This window comes from Protopterus annectens, chromosome 16.part0 (genome assembly GCF_019279795.1).
Source record: "Protopterus annectens isolate FY-2018-M chromosome 16.part0, PAN1.0, whole genome shotgun sequence".
Lineage (NCBI taxonomy): Eukaryota > Metazoa > Chordata > Ceratodontiformes > Protopteridae > Protopterus > Protopterus annectens.
Genome location: NC_056750.1, coordinates 155,383,127 through 155,401,832, shown reverse-complemented (window position 1 = coordinate 155,401,832; position 18,706 = coordinate 155,383,127). Strand labels below are relative to the sequence as shown.

The 18,706-nt window shown below is 39.6% G+C and overlaps 1 long non-coding RNA gene across 3 annotated transcripts in view; it reads right to left on the bottom strand.

Moving 5' to 3' along the window:
• LOC122791000 overlaps positions 1-18,706 on the bottom strand; it is a 381,867-nt gene that overhangs the window by 100,882 nt on the left and 262,279 nt on the right. The window lies entirely within an intron of this gene.

Sequence of the window (18,706 nt, the reverse complement as noted above, 5' to 3'; positions counted from 1 at the left end):
ATTTTATGCTGTAAATCCCAAATATCTGCATGAAATAGCAGTAAGATCTAAGAAAAATAATCAAAATATTATTAATGAGATTAAATATAAAAGTGATGGTTCAGTTAAGAGTACATCTAACTTAATGGGCATAGTAGAATTGTTCAAAAACTACTATAAAGATATAAATAACACCACTTTTGGAGACAATGTAATAAATACTTTTATTCAAGAAAATATATCTACTAAGGTGTCAATGCAACAAAATAACATATTAAATAAACACTAAGAGAAGTGAAAGAGAAAATACAAAATGTGCCTTTACTATGGTTAAGCAAAAATGTATAACACTCCCTATGTGTAAATACTCAATTATCTCCCCCATATTAAAACAAGGTAAGGACTCCAAATCTTGTGATTAATATAGGCATTTTGTTTTGAAACACCGATTATATAATTTTCACAACAATATTAGCTAATAGAATAAAGAAACTATTACCTAATCTAATACATAATTACATAATGATCCGACAGGGTTCATTCTTCATAGAAAAGTACAAGATAACATTATTAAATTACTATTATTAGACAGCATGCAAATACAAAAAACAGCCTAGACACAGAAAAGGCTTTTGATTTTATTAGTTGGTCTTATCTACAAAGAATTCTGATTGGTTTTGAATTCTCCTCAGATTTTGTCAACTTAATGAAAATTTATAGCGGAGCACAAACTTATGTGAAAATTGAAACAAGTCTATCCTCACCACTAGAAATCCTCACAGGAACTAGACAAGGTTGTCCTTTGTCACCATTATTGTTTACACTTCTGCTACATATATCAGAAACAAGCAAAATATAAAAGGCTTTCAAATTAACAAGGACTATTGTCCTAAGATACAATTATTTGCTGATGATATGTTAACGTTGGGTGATATTGATGGTTCACTACATAATGTTATACATACCTTAAGCAAGTTTGAAAGAATTTCATGGCTTAAATTTAATCATAATAAATCCAAAACATTACTAATTAACAAAAAGTTCAACAAAAACCTAAGAGAATAGCCTGTTTCATTGGGAGAATGATGTATTAGAATATTTGGCTGTCAGTATAAAGAGTACATGGAAAGAGTCTTAAACTAAACTTCAATAATTTAATAACCACCATTAGTGAACTAAATTTAGTAACCACCATTAGTGAACTAATCAAAAGATGGAATAAAATGTTCTTAACAAAAGATGATAGGCTCTTTAATTAAAATGATAATTTTACTTATAAAGTTGTTTTATATACAGTCACTGATGCTACCCAATCCCAAAAACATATTTAAAAAATTAGATTCCATGCTGCTTAAATTTTTATGGTTCCCCTTAAAACCTAGGATTGCATATAAATGGCATATTAGAGCTTGCAACAGTAATGGGATAACATCCCTAGCTTAGATCTTTATTCCAAATCAGTTATAATTAATGTAATATTCCACTGGCTCACACCTACCTATATATCTGGCTGGAAAACAATACACGAGATTCATATAACTGATGTCAGAACTATAGAAAATCAATTTAAGGAACAAAGGGGAATAAGTAGAGCTCAATGGCTTTTATGTGAATTTTGTTTATTTAATAAGAAGTTTGATCAGTTTTATTATGGCATTAATCAAATATTGAACAACTTTAAAAATATAATTGTTTGCAATTACCTCATTAAATAATTTTTATTCTGGCATCAGTTTATTGAAAATGAGTACTAATCCACTAAACTCTTATGCAGTTTTGATAATAGTCAAGACAGTTGGTTGTTTATATACTCATTATGGCAGTTTATAGAAAACAAAATGAGTATCAACCTAGAGACAGAATCTATACCTAGTTTGATTCAACTTTTTATTGAGTGTCTTGAAAAGACAGATAATCAAAAATGAAGTCTCTCACCTATCTAAAAGATACTAAGAGAAGACACTGTACAGTTTGACTCAGATTTTTGGAATTACTATGTAAAGATTAATGGAGAACAAATATCTGATGAATGCAAAAAATTATTGAATTCTACATACAGTACCTCTTCTTCATTGTATTGGAGATTGTATACATGGAAATTTATACATAGGAGTTTCTATACTCCACATAAATCTTATACACAAAAATGGTGGAAGTAAATCTTGGAAATAGGATGAATTACTAGAGGTCAACTGGGTTCACGTATATGTAGAAATGTTGTTCAATACTGGAAAGACTTCAGATATTTTGTAAATGCTTTATAGTCTGATAACTGTCATATTTCTAACTCACTAATCCTATTCAATGTTCCTATACCTAATGTAATTCCTAAATATTTATTTATTTACATTTGTTGACCAGGAGAGTCTGACTGGACATAGGTCCATTTTCAGCAGAGGCCTGGGGAGAACTCCACACTCAAATGTTTAAGACATTCCACAATTAGAGAAATATACAAAACTACAGACACTGTTACAGCTGTAGAGCATAATACAAGATTAAACAAAGTTGTAGAACAAATGGTGTTGGTGTGTGTGTGTTTAGTCTTTCGGCTTTTCCCAGTTAGGGGTCGCCACAGCGGAACTCCAGTCCGCTAATGATTGGCAGTAGATTTTTACGTGCTGGCTTGCCGGGCCTAACGCACAACCTTCAGCAAAGGAACGCCCATTCACGCATGTCTTCAGGTTATCAGAGCGAAACACAGCTAGCAAGTTTTAAGACACATCCAAAGGCAGCAATTCCATCCAGTGTAAGTCTTTTATTGAAATAAACAGATAAGACTTACACTGGATGGAATTGTTGCCTTTGGATGTGTTTTAAAACTTACCAGCTGTGTTTCGCTCCGATACCTGGATTTTTGCTGTTTTACCAGTTGGACTGTGAGGGGAGTGCAGAGCATTTACTATTTGTGAGGTTTTGTCTTGGTTTAAAGTTGTAGATCAGCTGTAGAGCAAGAATTGACATTTTAAGCAGTAGTGATAGGTGTTAAACAGTTACAGAAGTAGAACAAATTCATAAATTAGCAACTGAAAAGTTGTTTGTGAGGTACATAACAGACACTTCAATTGTTGCAATAAGAGGTATTATTGTACTGTAAGTAGCTTAGATTAAAGAGAAAATGAGGTTGCTATTATCAGGTAGTTAGTGGGGTGGAGACAGAGGTAGTGGGTGGGTGGACTGGGTGCTTACTGAGTGGGAGATTGCAAGGGCAGTTTCTGCAAGTAAGCAGGCATGCTTTTTGTAAAGATTTGAAGTGGGTGCATGATGTTACAGAGGTAATTGAGGGTGGGAGAGAGTTCCATAGTTTGGCTATAGTGTAGGAGAATAATGCTTCAACAGCAGAGTTAATGGCTCTTATGACCAGGAGGAGGTTTTTGTTGCTCGGTCTTAGAAGTCTGGTGGTAAGATAGGGTTGAAGTAGAATCTGAGGGGATTGTACTTTTAGTGGAATGTTTACTAGTTTATGGGTGAGTGCCAGTTGGTACCATTGAAGGAGGTGAGAGCTCTAGCCAGCCCAATTCTGTTAGTGAGAGACAGTGGTGACTATGGTATGATACCCCTGTGGCAAACTTGGCAATTTTGTTGTAGCAGTTTTCAAGCTTAGATTGCATTGTCTTGCGTTTGTATATATATTAAAGAGGCGTAAAGTAGGGTGGAGATAAAGTGAGAATTTGCTATTGAAATCTTTTTGGCCCTGGTAAGTAGTTGCTGATTTCTATATAATGCTCCTAATTTTTTTATGGTCATGGATATATGAATGTCAAAGTTCAGTTTATTGTCTATTTCTACTAGCAATTTGGTGTGTTCAGCAAGATGGATAGTGGTGTTGTCTTTTGGTGTGATGTTAAAGTGTGAGAGGTTTTAGGTAAGTTTGGTGTGTTGGAAAATTAGTAATTTAGTTTTGTTTGGGTTGAATATTAATTGGGAATTGGATAACCAAGGTTCGAGAGAGGAAAAGGCATCTTGTGCGACTTTTTGCAGTTGGGGAAGAGTGGGCTGAGCAGATGATGGTAGAGCCATCTGCGTATTGTATGAGGATGCCAAGTGTTGTAGCAGAGGCTAGATTGTTGAAGATAAAGAAGAGTAGGGGTCCAAGGATGGACCCTTGGGGAACACCTATGGAGGCAGGTAGTTTGGGGGATAGGTTGTCCTGCCATACAAGGGATTGTTGGTCAGACAGGTAGCTTTGGAACTAGTTGGTGACTGAGAGAAGGATAGGTCACCGAGAAGAGAGAGAGAGAGAGGAGTTGTTTGTGAGGTACCATGTCGAAAGCTTTAGATAGATCTAGGAAAGTAGCTGAGGAGAGGTGACCAACATTTTTGTATTGTAGGATAGTGTTAGTAAAAGAGTAAGGCAGTGGTGGTGCTATGGTTTGGTCAGAAATGGTGTCAGGCATTGGCGAGGAGGCTGTTAGTGAGAAGGTAATCTGAGTCCTGAGAATGGATGCATCTTTGTAGTATTTTGGAGAGTGGAGAAAGAATAGCTATGGGGCGGTAATTGGTTTGCTCTGTGGAGGGGCCGCCTTTGTGGTGGGGAATATGTGATACTTTCTAAAGCGTGGGAATGTAACTTTGATAGAGATCTATTAATTAAGATGGATACAGGGTAGGCTAGAGCATCATCTGCAAGTTGTAGGTATTCACCTGGGAGGTTGTCTGCTGCTAGTTTGGTGGCTTTAAGTTTGGTTAAAAGCGGTTTTATTTTGGAGGTAAGAAGCTAGTGGTGAGATTGCTAGTTAAAGGTGTGGGTTTGCGGGGTGGAGGGCTGTGTTGTCTAGCTAGTGATAGTACTGTTTGAGTGAAATGTGTGTTGAAATAGGTAGCAATATTTTCGGTGGAGTCAGTGTTGTTGGGAGTTGGGGTACTAACTATCTGGGTGGAGGATGGAGCTTATTGAGGACCAGAATTGTTTGGGGTTATTTTGGGAGGAGATAAGGGCAGACTGGTAGTATTGAATTTTGTCCTGTTTTATTAGCTTTTTGACTATTGCAAAGTTCTAGAAATTTCTGTCTAGTAGAGGGGTTTTTGGTTTTGTGCCAGTGCTCCCAGACTTTATCTTTGATTTTCATTTCAGACTTAGTGGTTTTCTGTAGCCATGGGGATGGGTGATCTCTGGTTCAGGAAACATTTATGGGGGCGTGGTGATCAAGGATGCTCAGGAAGGTATTAAAGTAGTCTACTGAGTCATCTAGACTGAGGTATGTTAGAGGTTCCCAGTTACATATTTTAAGGGATGAGCTGAATGAGAGGGGGTTAAAGTTTACTTTTTTGTGTATTCGACGGTAGATGACAGGTTTTATTTGGTATAGTTTTCTGAGTAGGAATGTTGGGGAGTGATCACTGAGTCTGTCTGAAAGGCAGCCTGCTATATATGACTGGGGGCTCTTATTGACTAGTAAGTCAGGCCAGGGTAGTGTGTTTGTTGGACCTTTTATTTATCCTAGTAGGTGACTGGACTAGCTGGGTGAAGCCATGAAGGTTTATATGATGGGCTGCATGGTCACTAGAACAGGATTGCCAGTCAGTGTTGAAGTCACCTAAAATTATAGTTTCTTGGGGGAGGTGTTGGGTAGTCCAGCTGAGGAAGTTTTCTAGCGGTGGGATGTTTTGGCCAGGTGGGAAGTAGCATCCTATTATGTTGATGGTTTTATTTTGGTTTATTTTAAGATTGGTATAGATTTCTTCCTTACCTATTTGGGGAGCTGCTACATTTAAGATCTTGATGTTTAGATGTTGATATATTATAGCTATACCCCCTCCTTTCTTGTTTAGTCAGTCTACTCTTAGTATATTCTAATTGGTGGGGAGGATTTGCTCATTGGTGATGTGTGGTTTTAGCCATGTTTCTGTAAGGATCACTAGATCAGAGGAGTACAAGTCTATTGTGGCATTGAGTTCATGCACCTTGTTGGCTATACTTCTAATGTTTAGGCTTAGCAGAAGGAGGTCATTTGGTTTTAGGTTGTGGTTATTAGAGTATGAGTGGTAGGGTTGGAGAGTGAGGGGCCAGGACTGGGGTGGATGTCTCCACTGAGTGCCAGTTTAGATATGGACGAGATTAGTTTTATCAATGTGTGAATATGCTTGTTTATAAAGGAGGTTTTATGATTGTGTTCTGTGGGTAGTAGGTATGGTGGTAGGGTTGTGATGTTGAGTTGCGGAGTTGGTTTATGTTTAGGTACTGTGGTTGATAGACTATGTGGAGGGTGCATAGGTATGGTTTTCTGTCTGGTGGTAGAGTAGCAGAGTATGGGTGAGGTATGAGTTGTGGTGAGTGTATTAGTACAGTGGTAGTGGTTAAGTGGGGGAATGGTGGAGGTAGTGTAGGATGTGATGTAAGCTAGGAGTGTGCATGTGGTTAGTATAGGTATAGTGTGCTTGTACATGTCAGTAGAGTGGGATGGATAATAGTGGGAAGATGGAGGTAGTGGTGGTGTAGAGATGTGGTTGGTTGTTTGAAGGATGGGAGTGGTGGTTACCAATAAAGGTAGGACCACTGGGGGCGGGTGGAAATTGGGGACAGGCAGGGAAGCATAGCGGGCAAGAAACCCTGTTCACGAGATCACACAGCCAGGAGGAAACCAGTGAGTAATGGCGGCTTAGTGCTTTTTGTATGTGTAGAGATGGTAAAATAAAATTAAGGACAGGGATTAGGGGGGTGGCCTAATGGTTAAGGTGTTTGACTTATAAACCCAAGGTGCAGGGTTCAAGTCTCACAAGGGATAATTGGCTAGGCTTAAAATGGCTCAAGGGCAGTTAGCCTAGTACTAACCTATGAGCTATTGGTATGGAGCAGGGGTGGGCAAACTTTTTGATTCGTGGGCCACATTGAGTTCTAACATTTGACAAAGGGGCCGGAACAGGAGCAGATTGATGGCATGCTCTGAAAACATCACCTCATTGGGGGAAAAATACACATCTTGGGATATGGAGAAAACATGTGCTTTAATTTCCAATGAAAATGAAGAAAAGCATTACAATAAAATCTCTGACTTCGAAATGAGTCTTTAAACACTGAAAATCAAATAAATGACCATTTTATTTTAAAGCACTGAAAGTTCTGTTATCCTTCAGGATATCACCATCACTCTCCTCCTGTCTTTTTCAAAACGGTAGGAGATGCAGATGTACTTGTCCTGTTCCTTTTATTCAATTTGTTTCCGGTGCAAAAGTCAACAACGACCAGTGCAAGGACGAAACAGTTGCAGCAAGTCAGTCTGTGAAGCGTTATATTTGATCTCTGGCGCACTGTTTATTTTAACAACGTGCGTATCACGGAGACACACACATTTTAATGGGAGCAGTGTTGTTGGTCTCCTTTTTTAGCCAGCGCATCAAAGTCTGGAGTTAGTTTTGTTGTGGCGATTCTCAGGATGGATCTGAGGTGTACGTCTGTTAACTTAGATCTGTGGCTGGCTTTATTGATGTTCATGACGCTGAAGGTCTGTTCACACACGAAGGTAGAGCCGAACAAAGCCAACATCATCTGCGCTTTCCGCCTTAGATTTGGAAACGCGGCATCAAGTGAAGCATAGAAGTCATTTAGTTTCAGAGAGCTGAACTTCTCTTTTAAGGCAGGGTCGGACTGAAGGTCGATCAGTTCGAGCTGAAGCTCCTCTGGAGCTGTTTCGGGGTCTTGTGACAGAGGAAAGGCCACCAATTGAAGTGACTTGTCAATTTTGTCGAAATCCAAAAACCGACGGCAGAATTCTCCGTGCAGTGCATCCAGTGACTCACTGTATTTCTTTACTTTTGCTCCGGCCTCTTTCAGCGTGGCTAGTCTAGGAAAATGAGTGAATGACTTGTTCAAAATCTGCCTGGAGAATAAAGCCAGCTGTGATTTGAAGGCTTCCACGTTTGTGTACATGTCATGCACAAACTGCTCCTTCCTGCAGTTTCACGTTGAGCTCATTCAAGTGTGAAAATACGTCCGTAGCAAACGCAAAGTCACACATCCAGCTCTTGTTGCTCAGCTCAGGAAATTCATCAGTCTTCCCCTGCCACTCCAAAAACACGCCAATCTCCTCTTTGAGCTCCCACACTCGTTGAAACACTTTGCCCAAACTCAACCAGCGGACACGGGAGTGATAAAGCAGGTCCTGGTGATCCGCATCAGTTTCCTCCAGGAACGCAATGAACTGACGGTGCTGAAGTCCCCGTGCACGTATGAAGTTGACGAGTTTCACCACAGGATTCACAACATGATTCAGCTGTAACACCAATTTACATAGAGATTCCTGGTGGATGATGCAGTGGAGGAAAATGACATCCTGGTCTGGGTTTTCATCTTTCACTTTATTCTGGATTCTCCTCAGCCGGCCAACGTTTTTTCCCGTTAAATTCGGAGATCCATCTGTGGTGACGTTAACAAGCTTACTCCAGGGAAGCTTCATGTTTTCAATGGCAGCAGACACCCGTTCAAACAAGTCCTCTCCCCGTGTTTGTCCTTTCAGAGACTCCATTGTCAAAAACTCCTCCGTTATTTCAAAAGTTTCGTTGATTCCTCGGATAAAAATGAGGAGCTGAGCAGTGTCTTTGACATCGTTGCTTTCATCCAGTGCTAAAGAATAAAAAGTGAATGACTTCGCCTTTTTGTTTAATCTGCTGGTGATATCTTAATCTATTAGTTCCACATGGCGAGTCACTGTCCGCCGTGATAAACTGATTTTCTCAAATTTGTCTTTGGACTCCGGGCACAAAATATCTGCTGTCTCTACCATACATTCTTTTAAAAACTCGCCCTCAGACAGTGGTTTGCTGGCCTTTGCTATTTTGAATGAAAGCATAAAACTGGCCTTGGTACTTGACTCTTGAATGGCAGTTTGATGATGAAAAAAACTTTGCTGAGCCTTCAAATTAGCTGCCACCAGCTTCCAGTTCTTTTGTTGAGAGCTTGCTAGCATAATTAGCGTGCTTTGTGGCAAAGTGACGGCTAATATTATACTCTTTAAAAACCGCCACAGTTTCTTGGCATATCAGGCAAACAGCAGATGATCGGTGTTCAGTGAAAAAATATTTAGTTGTCCACTCCTTATTGAACACTCGACATTCTCTGTCCACTTTCCTTTTCTTGGGTCCGCTCATCTTCATAGAGGGGCGGTGGGTCAAAGGGTAAAGTGCAAACGTGGAGTAATAGGCCTACGCTTCACTTCAACAAAGCCAATATATCTAGAGTGCACCATCTAGTGAGGAAACATCAGAATTGCAGGGGAAATAAAACATTAACAAGGTTAATTTATTAAATTTTTTCAAGTTTGGCGGGCCGAATCAAAACGTTTAACGGGCCGCATGTGGCCCCCGGGCCGTAGTTTGCCCATGCCCTCTAGTGCATCATTGAAGGACTGCAAGTTTTCTGAAATGAAATATTTCAAAGGAATGTTATGTAAACTGACTTATTCAGAAATACATTCTTATATACTAAAGTTATTACTTTTCACTAGACAGTACTTAATCTGACTTATAACAGTGCTGCTGTTTAAAAGGAAACAAGCAAATAAGGTTATTAGGCTGCTTTATTCCCTTTCTCTACCTTGCCAATCTTACTATGAGGTAAGCGATATACATTTTATGGATGTCTTCAGTATTCTGCATTCTGTCTTTAGCATTGCTGTAAGCAGACATTATGTTTTAAAAGTCTGTACTTGTTAAGTGGCAGCTAGCCATGATAACCTAAATCAATGGATATTCTAGTGTGTGTGTTCACATCAACAGTGGCAAGCATGCTACACCTTATATACTTTGTTCAGCTCTGGAGGCCATAAAAGGAGAAGGACATCAGATCTGTTGGATGGAGACCAGACAGGTGGCATTAGCTTGTCACATGTCATAGAAAGAAGAGATATGACTAGAGAGTAGAGGAGTTAGAGTGGAGATAATATTATGGGCTTGTTAGATCATGTCAGGAGAGAACTGAAGGGATCAACCTGATCGCAGATAAAAAAGGGAGGGAAAAGGCTGTAGATTGTAAGATTTAACTACTCTTGCAAGATTTGTCTGGGAATACTTTTTGGAGTACGTTGTAGATCCATGGGATGAACTACAGAAATGAGCGATAGGGACTGCATCAAGACATTCAAGAGGACATGGGAAAGGTGGAGAAGAGGTAGGCAGAATGTGGCGATAGAGGAGACAGAATATTAAATACATTTAAAGGGCAGGATATTTATGATGATTGGCCTCCTCTGTCCTCACCCAAATTTAATATAAATGTAATAAAATATACAAGTACATTTACCAACACACATTAATTTTTACAACTGCTTCAGATGATGTTACTGTACTGTAAACTGTACTGAAAAAGGCATGTCTTGTCACAATAAAAACTGACCACCAAGAAGAAATATAAAGAAATCTAGAAAATTGAAGCAGATTGTCATTGTAATTGTTAACTTGGTCTGCAATTTCTATGATGTTATCCCTTCTGTCAATATTATATGTTCTGCTAAGAAATTGTGTTATATTGTTATTATTGACTCAGTAGCTCTTCACATAGTTTCTTACCTACTCCAGCAATTCCTCCCAGTCTACAATCCCCCAGCACCCAAACCCCAACCTTTGTGGTCTCTGCTAACAATGGTACCAAAATCTCTCCAGTCACCCACACCAAACTACTCGGGGTGACGATAGACCATAAACTTAGATTCGACATGCATGTGAATCTGACCATCAAAACACTTAAGAAACTCGGGTCCATGTACAGAATTAAGAAATTCTTAACCCCTCACACCAAACTAACCATCGCCCGAACTCATCTCCTCTCCACCCTCCTATATGCCTCCCCCATATTCTCTTTCCTTCATAAAAAAGAACTTAATAAACTATCCACTGCCTATCACCACATAGCCAGATTTATCACAGGTATCCCCTACCGTACCCACCACTGCCTAAACCTAAGAACACTAGGTTGGTTAGAACTGCCCAATGTTCTTAAACTCAACCAGCTTACTGAGGCATTCAAAATCATTAAACATCCTGATAAAACTCCCTCACTGAATAACATTCTTACCTCCTATTCTAATCTGTCGTCCCTCAGGTCATCCAAAAGTATACAAGTATTGACCATCAAGTCTAACAACTCAGGAGGGGAAGCTCTTTATGCCAATTCCATTGGCAAGACTTGGAATGCCCTCCCAAGCAACCTTAGACAAATGACCACTCTGGACCAATTTAAAACTCACCTCCAAGCGTTACTAAAAACCCAATGGCTTTGCCCATGCCCTAACCCCGACTAATATCACATGCCCTTGACCCCTATCAGCCTAGCCTAGCCACCATGTAACCCAATTCCAAAGGGTACACCCTATAACCAGTACAATCCATCTCATCAACTCCTGTTTTTCCCAGTGTTACTTTTTTTTATAACTTATTGTTCTTATCCAGTTTTACATGTTTATTCCACTTACTGTACTAAATGTCTAACTTATATTGTATTGTTGGAATATGTGCTCTTGTACCTCTGTTCTTTGGAGCTTTTCTCCCCGGGCCTCCACTGAAAACGGATATTTATCCAGCTGGACTATCCCGGTCAACAAATGTAAAATAAATAAAATAAATTCTTCTGCATAACCTGTCCATTACGTTTCTTGGAAAATTATTTATTTTTTTTTACTTTGTCTTGGAAGTACTCGCATTCCTATTCTCCATTACACTTCCACATATTTTCTGAAGCTATGCTGACATTTAGGGAGTTGTTCATTCCACTGGAGGCAAGTATTAAGTCTGTATTATTTTTACCTTTCATTATGCATAGGTTTGTTTTCTGATTCTAGATTTTCCCTTTCAGTGGATCACTAGGATTAAGGCAATGTTTCAGATACACAAACTGCCAGGCACAAGGCTATAGAATGAATCACACCTCAGATGCCTTGTACCATACACTTTATACCTCCAGAACAGCAAATTAAATGTATACATGGTGGTCGGCCTTAGAGGACTTGATGCAGATCTTTTACAATATAACAGATGTAAGATGCTGTCAGATGCATCGCATATGCAACCAGAGTCATTCTATAGTACAGGTTGGTGGAGTAGTGCATATGAACTGAAGGCCTACATCTCACTCCCCAAAAATTGAGAAAATTATCTAAGATTTTATAATATTTGATTTATTTTATAACATGTGGTAGCCTCAACCTTTTTGCCTCCTGTTATCTTCCTTCTGCAGTATCTATTCTCAGATTTATCAACATATATTTAATAAAGCAGGCAGTGATCCTATCTAGCTGAACATGATTTAATGATGGCACACATGAAATGTCTGCCTAGCTTACCTGTGACATGAGCTTGTCATACTAAATGTCCTATTAAGATGCACATTCTAACTCCCTGCAAGATTCAGTGCTTGAAGCTTCCAGCTTGGTTAAGCCATACAGCAGGGAACCCCACCTGCATCCCAATAATGGGAGACCTATGTAATGGGCACACAGCATCAGCAGGGAACCCCACTTGCATCCCAATAATTGGAGACCTGTGCAATGGGCAATCAACATCAGCCAGGAACCCCACCCACGTCCCAATAATGGGAGACCTGTGCAATGGGCACTTATTAGGGAACCCCACCTGCGTCTCAGTAATGGGAGACGCATGCAATTGGCACGCAATGTCACTATCTCTATTAAACATACTGGATTAATCCCTAACTGGCAGCATGGATTATTTAATCCCTGATAACTGGCAGGATGGTAAGGAACAAAACCTATAATCAATTTGCTTTTTATGTTTCATTTCATGACTTCTGGCAAGTCCTATATAAAAGGGGTTAAACACTGAAAGTATATGAATCATGATTTATACAGGGATACATTTATTTACATTTGTTTTGGGTAAGTGGGCTAATCTAAAGACCCTTTACAGAAGCAACCAATGGTCATACAAGACTGAAAATAAAGTGCTATTAATTATTTTCATAATACTTTACCACCACATAAATTCAGTCACAGCTCAACAAGGTTTGCAAACTGTAATGAGTAAAGTATCCTTAGATACAACTGATGAGAAGCAGAATCGCTGATGTGATATACAAGAAATATATTTCCATATGTAAATCATGTGCGATAAGTCTTTTATAAGGCAGTGCATTTCTCACCGTTTCAAACCACTGAAATGTATGTTACAAAGTAGCGAGTTTTGTTCAGGTGCAATTGGACAGAAGCAGATCAGCTGCCAAATTTAGTTTGCTGGGAGGATGTATTTTATCTGCCTGGAGAGAGAAGTGCTAGTGAAGTATGCAGTTAATTTCAGAAGAAAGAGAGGGGAGGGAGTAGTAACCTCAGGAAGAGAAAGTGTTAGGTTTGAATGGTGAGGTCAGGTGTAAGGGAGTGAGGAAGGCAGAGAAGAAAAGTGGAAGATAGATATTTGAGGTAAGTGCAAGGACCCAATACCCTCTGACACTGATGTTAGGAGCTCACAAACTGCACTTACCGTCAACATCCATAGCAACTAGAAGAAATATATTTTGTGCAGGTACCAGACAGTGGGTAAGTACAGAAAATGGTAGTGAAAAGGATAGGTATTTTGTGTTTTTTTATATATCAAAAAGAGAGCGAGAGAGGAGGATGCAAGCAAACAGCAGGTCAGCAGATATGTGGGCACTATCTCTCCTTAAGCTGCTAGAGGTCTGCAGGAAGGGTAAGTTAGCAAATGATGTGATTATGTCAGGAGCAGGTGCAGCTAAGAAGGCAAGAATGGTGTTGAGGGGGCATACAAGGGGCCAGGTATGAGTTTTTGGCAGTCCAGTGGGGTACAAGTAAAGGAATTAGGGTTAGGTTAGTAATAGCTGTATGGTTTCACACCTTCAGCAGTCCTACTACCTACCACCACAGCACATTACAGTGGAGTTCTGTACCCTGTGTGGCTGGTAGGCAGAGCAGTCCTATAAGATCTTCTCTTCCTTCCTTGTGATTGTTAGGTGCTGAATGCAAGACATATAGTCTCCTTCATCCCATTTGTGTTGTGGCCAAACTCTCCTTGTCCCAAAGTGGGAGAACAGCATAGTGTAGTAATGTTTCTTTTGTGTTACCCTTATTTATTTATATGTACAATGTAAGGCTTTGGGCTGCTGAGGATGGGTTATTTTAGCTGTAAAGGGGGAAGATATCATTGGGGCTTGTTGGTGGGCTACTAGCCTTAGCAGATGTTGCCCTTGCCATTTTTTTATGTGAGTTAAGAGGAGCTAAACTAAGTACAGCCATGAAGTTATGAAGTCCAGATTGATTACTACCACATTGAAACAAGCCAGTCAGGTGGTGTGTTTTTTTCTTGTGATCTGTATTTAAAGGAAAAAAACTCAACTAGAGGACATGTTGGGAGGGAAAAACATCGGCCAGATGTCAGACAGCAGAAAGTAATCCAGCCTCGATAAGCTGGCTGAGCACTACAAAGGCAAGTGGTGGGTATAAGAACTCTATGCGGATTGCTGGATTAGGTCATGGAGGAGGGAACTGGGCCTGATAATGAAAATGGCCACCTCTATCAGATAAAGTATATAAAAATGATGGAAAAGAAAAGGCAAGCAACAAGCAGTAGACAGGTTAAGGCTCTTGGGTCAGCCTTTGGGTTTTTTGAAGTGTACATAGCATGAGGCAGAAGTTAAAATGAGTCTTCTCAATGGAATCCGTTGTTGTTGCGTCTTTCGGCTTTTCCTGGTTAGGGGTCGCCATAGCAGAACTCCGGTCCGCTAATGATTGGCAGCAGATTTTTACATGCAGAGTTGCCAGCTCTGATGCACAACGTTCAATGAAGATACACCCATTCACGCATGTCCCCACACAGAAGACGCTCTAGTTGAGAACTGAACAGGACAACGTCTTACTCTGAGGCGACAACGCTACCGCAGCACCACCACTGCAGTGTACTTCTCAATGGAATCAGTGCCAAGTTTAAATATTACTCCAATTCATTTAAAATTAATAGAACAGTAAGTCTGTAACAGCAAGCACTTAACAATAAGTGTAAAATTCATTAGTTTATTTAAGTTTGTTTCTGAGATTAATGCACAGAACACAATAGAGCCTTTGCTGGCACAGCCTGATTACAATGGACAGTAAAGAGGGCTTTGCCAGAGGGCTGTGAGTCAAGTAGTAATGGTGTGCTTTATTTTTTAGGATGGCAAGTCTCCAGGAGTTAAGGCAGAGATGGAATGATAAAGTGACTTGGGTGGAGGCAATCTTCCAACAGTACTACATCAAACCCTCACAACTAACTAACCTTACTCATGGTTTATCTTTAATTTATGGGGACATCCACCCCAACCCAGGCCCTAACACAAACATACCATCCCCTAATTCCCAAACACTGAATCCCATGCCTACACCACAAACTAAACCTCCCAAATCTCTTACAATAGCTCATCTAAACATCCGTAGCATATGTAACAAACTTCCTGCTCTTCATGCTCTACTCGAAGTCCAGCAGTATGACATTCTCTGTCTTACTGAAACCTGGCTTAAACCCACAATAAAGGATAATGAAATTATCCCCCCTGGCTATAACATCCTAAGACAAGACCATCTTAATAAAAAAGGGGGAGGAGTAGCTATACTCTTCAAAACTGGACTGGAAATAAATAAATCAGCCCTTACCCCACCACATGACTCTAATGCTGAACTAATTATTTCCAAACTCTCCCTAAATTCACACAAGACTATTAATATCATCTGCACTTATCTTCCCCCAGGCAACAATCCCCCCATATTAGAAGACCTACTAAACTGGTTTTCAATGAATTTCCCTCAAGAAACAATACTACTAGGCGACTTTAATATTGATTGGAACTTATGCAAACAAGCTAATCCATCTACCATTATTAACTTAGACGGATTTCATCAAACCATCAACTCCACAACTAGAACAAATAAAAGCAATAACAAAGAAACCATACTCGACTGGATCTTGACTAATACTCCCCAACAAAAGTACTCAACAGGTACCCTCCCAGACTACCTTAGTGACCACTCTCTCACATATATCATTAGGCACAAAACTCATCTATCAACACCCCCCTAATTCGCTTATCTCGCAGCAAAAAACACTTTAACCTTCAACACTTTCAAAATGAACTCAGCTTAATCAACTGGGCACCTCTAAAAACTCTCCCAATAGATGAAGCTGTTAACCACTTTAATAATACCTTTCTTACTATTCTCGATCATCATGCCCCCACCCGTTCTATACGAATGAAATCTATACCAGCTCCATGGCTTACAACCAACACCAAACAACTTATCCTTAGTAGGAATAAAGCCTGGACTAAATGGCGAACCACTAAAGACTCTTTTGATCACCTTAGCTTCAAACAAAAAAGGAACATGACTAAGCTTGCTATCATACAGGATAAAAAGAACTACTATACCCAGCTACAGCAATCCTCCCACCACCAACCACAAAAATTTTGGAAATCAATTAATTCACTACTATCCCCTGGCAAGGTCAAAACTCCCAACCCTCTCGGCTCCTGCCCTGACTCTCCCCTACAAACAGCTAATGCATTCAATAACTTCTTTACATCAACCATACTTAAACTGGCCAACCAACAAAGCCCCGACCCCTCATTACTAGGGAACACTAGCTGCACTCCACCTCCATTTCTGCTTAAACCCATACCCACCTCCTATATTCTACACTTACTTCAGAAACTCAAACCCTCAACCCCCTCAGCTGACAAATTGCCAGCTGAATATCTCCAGCTAGGTGCTAAAGCTATTGCCTACCCTATCTCTATTCTAATCAACAGAACCATAAAAGAAAGTACTATACCCTCACTCTGGAAAATCTCCCACATCATCCCTCTCTTCAAAGGGGGCGATTCATTTGAATACTCTAACTACCGCCCTATAGCACTGCTATCTCCTATTGCTAAAATAATGGAGAAATGCATCCACAAACAGCTTTTAAATCACCTCCTATCTAATAATCTCCTAGCTACTTGCCAACATGGCTTTCGTCCCTACCATAGCACCACCACAGCCTTATTATCCTTCATAGACTCTATTAATATAAACCGGAATAACAATCTTCTTTCATCAGCATTCTTTGTTGACCTGTCAAAAGCCTTTGACATGGTGAACCACCAACTCCTCCTACATTGTTTAAAATCTCTGTCTCTCAATAATCTAGCCTTAAACTGGTTTACTTCCTATCTTCAGAATCGGAAACAAGCTGTTCTATGGAACAATAATCTTTCCGAACTTCTCCCCACCACTTTAGGAGTACCTCAGGGCTCAATCTTAGGTCCTCTTTTATTTTCCATCTTTATTAACGACCTGAATCTTGCCACCCCACTAACCACTTGCATTCAGTACGCCGATGACACTACCATCATCTGCTCTGCCACAACACAAGCTGACCTCCACTCACTTACTCAAAAAACTTTTACCACCATTGAACAATGGTTCTCCAATCACTGCCTTCTCTTAAACCCTAAGAAAACTAAACTTCTCTTTTCACCCACACACCTGTCTCCCCCTATTAGTTTCACACTCACTTCTAACAATGGCACCCTTATCTCTCCCGACCAAACAACCAAACTTTTAGGAGTTACCATTGACAACTTACTCAAATTTGATGTACATATAAACTCTATCATAAAAGCAACCAATAGAAAATTAGGTTCTCTCTACAGAATGAAATCTTTCTTAACACCTGAAGCAAGAACTACCATAGCCAGAACATATCTTCTCTCTACTCTACTATATGCATCCCCCATTTACACTAATCTTTCTAAACATAACATCAATAGGCTTTCAACAGCCTACTACAACATTGCCAAATTTGCCACTGCCTCTCCATATAAAACACATCACTGCCTGAACCTCCATAACCTAGGATGGCTTGAGTTACCTCACCTAATTCAATACTACCAACTTACAATTGCCCATAAAGCCCTTCACCACCCAGAAAATATACCTATGCTCTCTACTCTGATAAAACCTTACAATAACCTAAAAACCCTTCGCTCCTCCAATAAATTACTGATTCAAACTTCTCTAGCAAAGAATACAGCAGGTGACTCTATATTTTCCAACTCAGTTGGTAAAATTTGGAATCAACTTCCTCCAGACCTTATAGCCCAAACTTCTATCACACTATTTAAAACTCAACTAAAACATTTTCTAACCAATCACTGGCTTTGCTCGTGCAATTTCCCTAGCTGAACACATACCGCCTACCTTCTCCTGCATCCTTTGCACTGTCTACCAACTCTATTTTTCCATCTCTTTCATTTCTACCTAAAAATTGACTCTATTAACTACAAACTATTATTTTCTACTCTTTTCTAACCTTCAAACTACTTAATTACATATGTCTTTATTGTATATATCTGTACTGAAGAGATTTAATATTTTATGAATACTCTTACTGAAAAACTTTCCTAAATGCCTGTTTTAGATGTGTCTCTAATTCCCTATGTATTTAGAATGCCTGTTTTAGTCGTGTCTTAAACTGCCTATGTACTTTAAATGTACTTTTGTTACTATGCATTAGTGCAGCTTAAACTGCCTATGTACTTGTGTTACTTTGCATTAGATAGTGGAGCTTTTCTCCTCGGGCCTCCACTGAAAATGGACATGTATCCAGCTGGACTAGCCCGGTTAACAAATGTAAAATAAAAATAAAATAAAATAAAATAAACAGGCAGTGAATCAAGGCCATGCAGCAGGATAGGGTTTTTAAGCGATGTCGGCAATAGGAAGATGAAAGAGAAAGGAGAGAGTGGGGCCAGTGCAATACC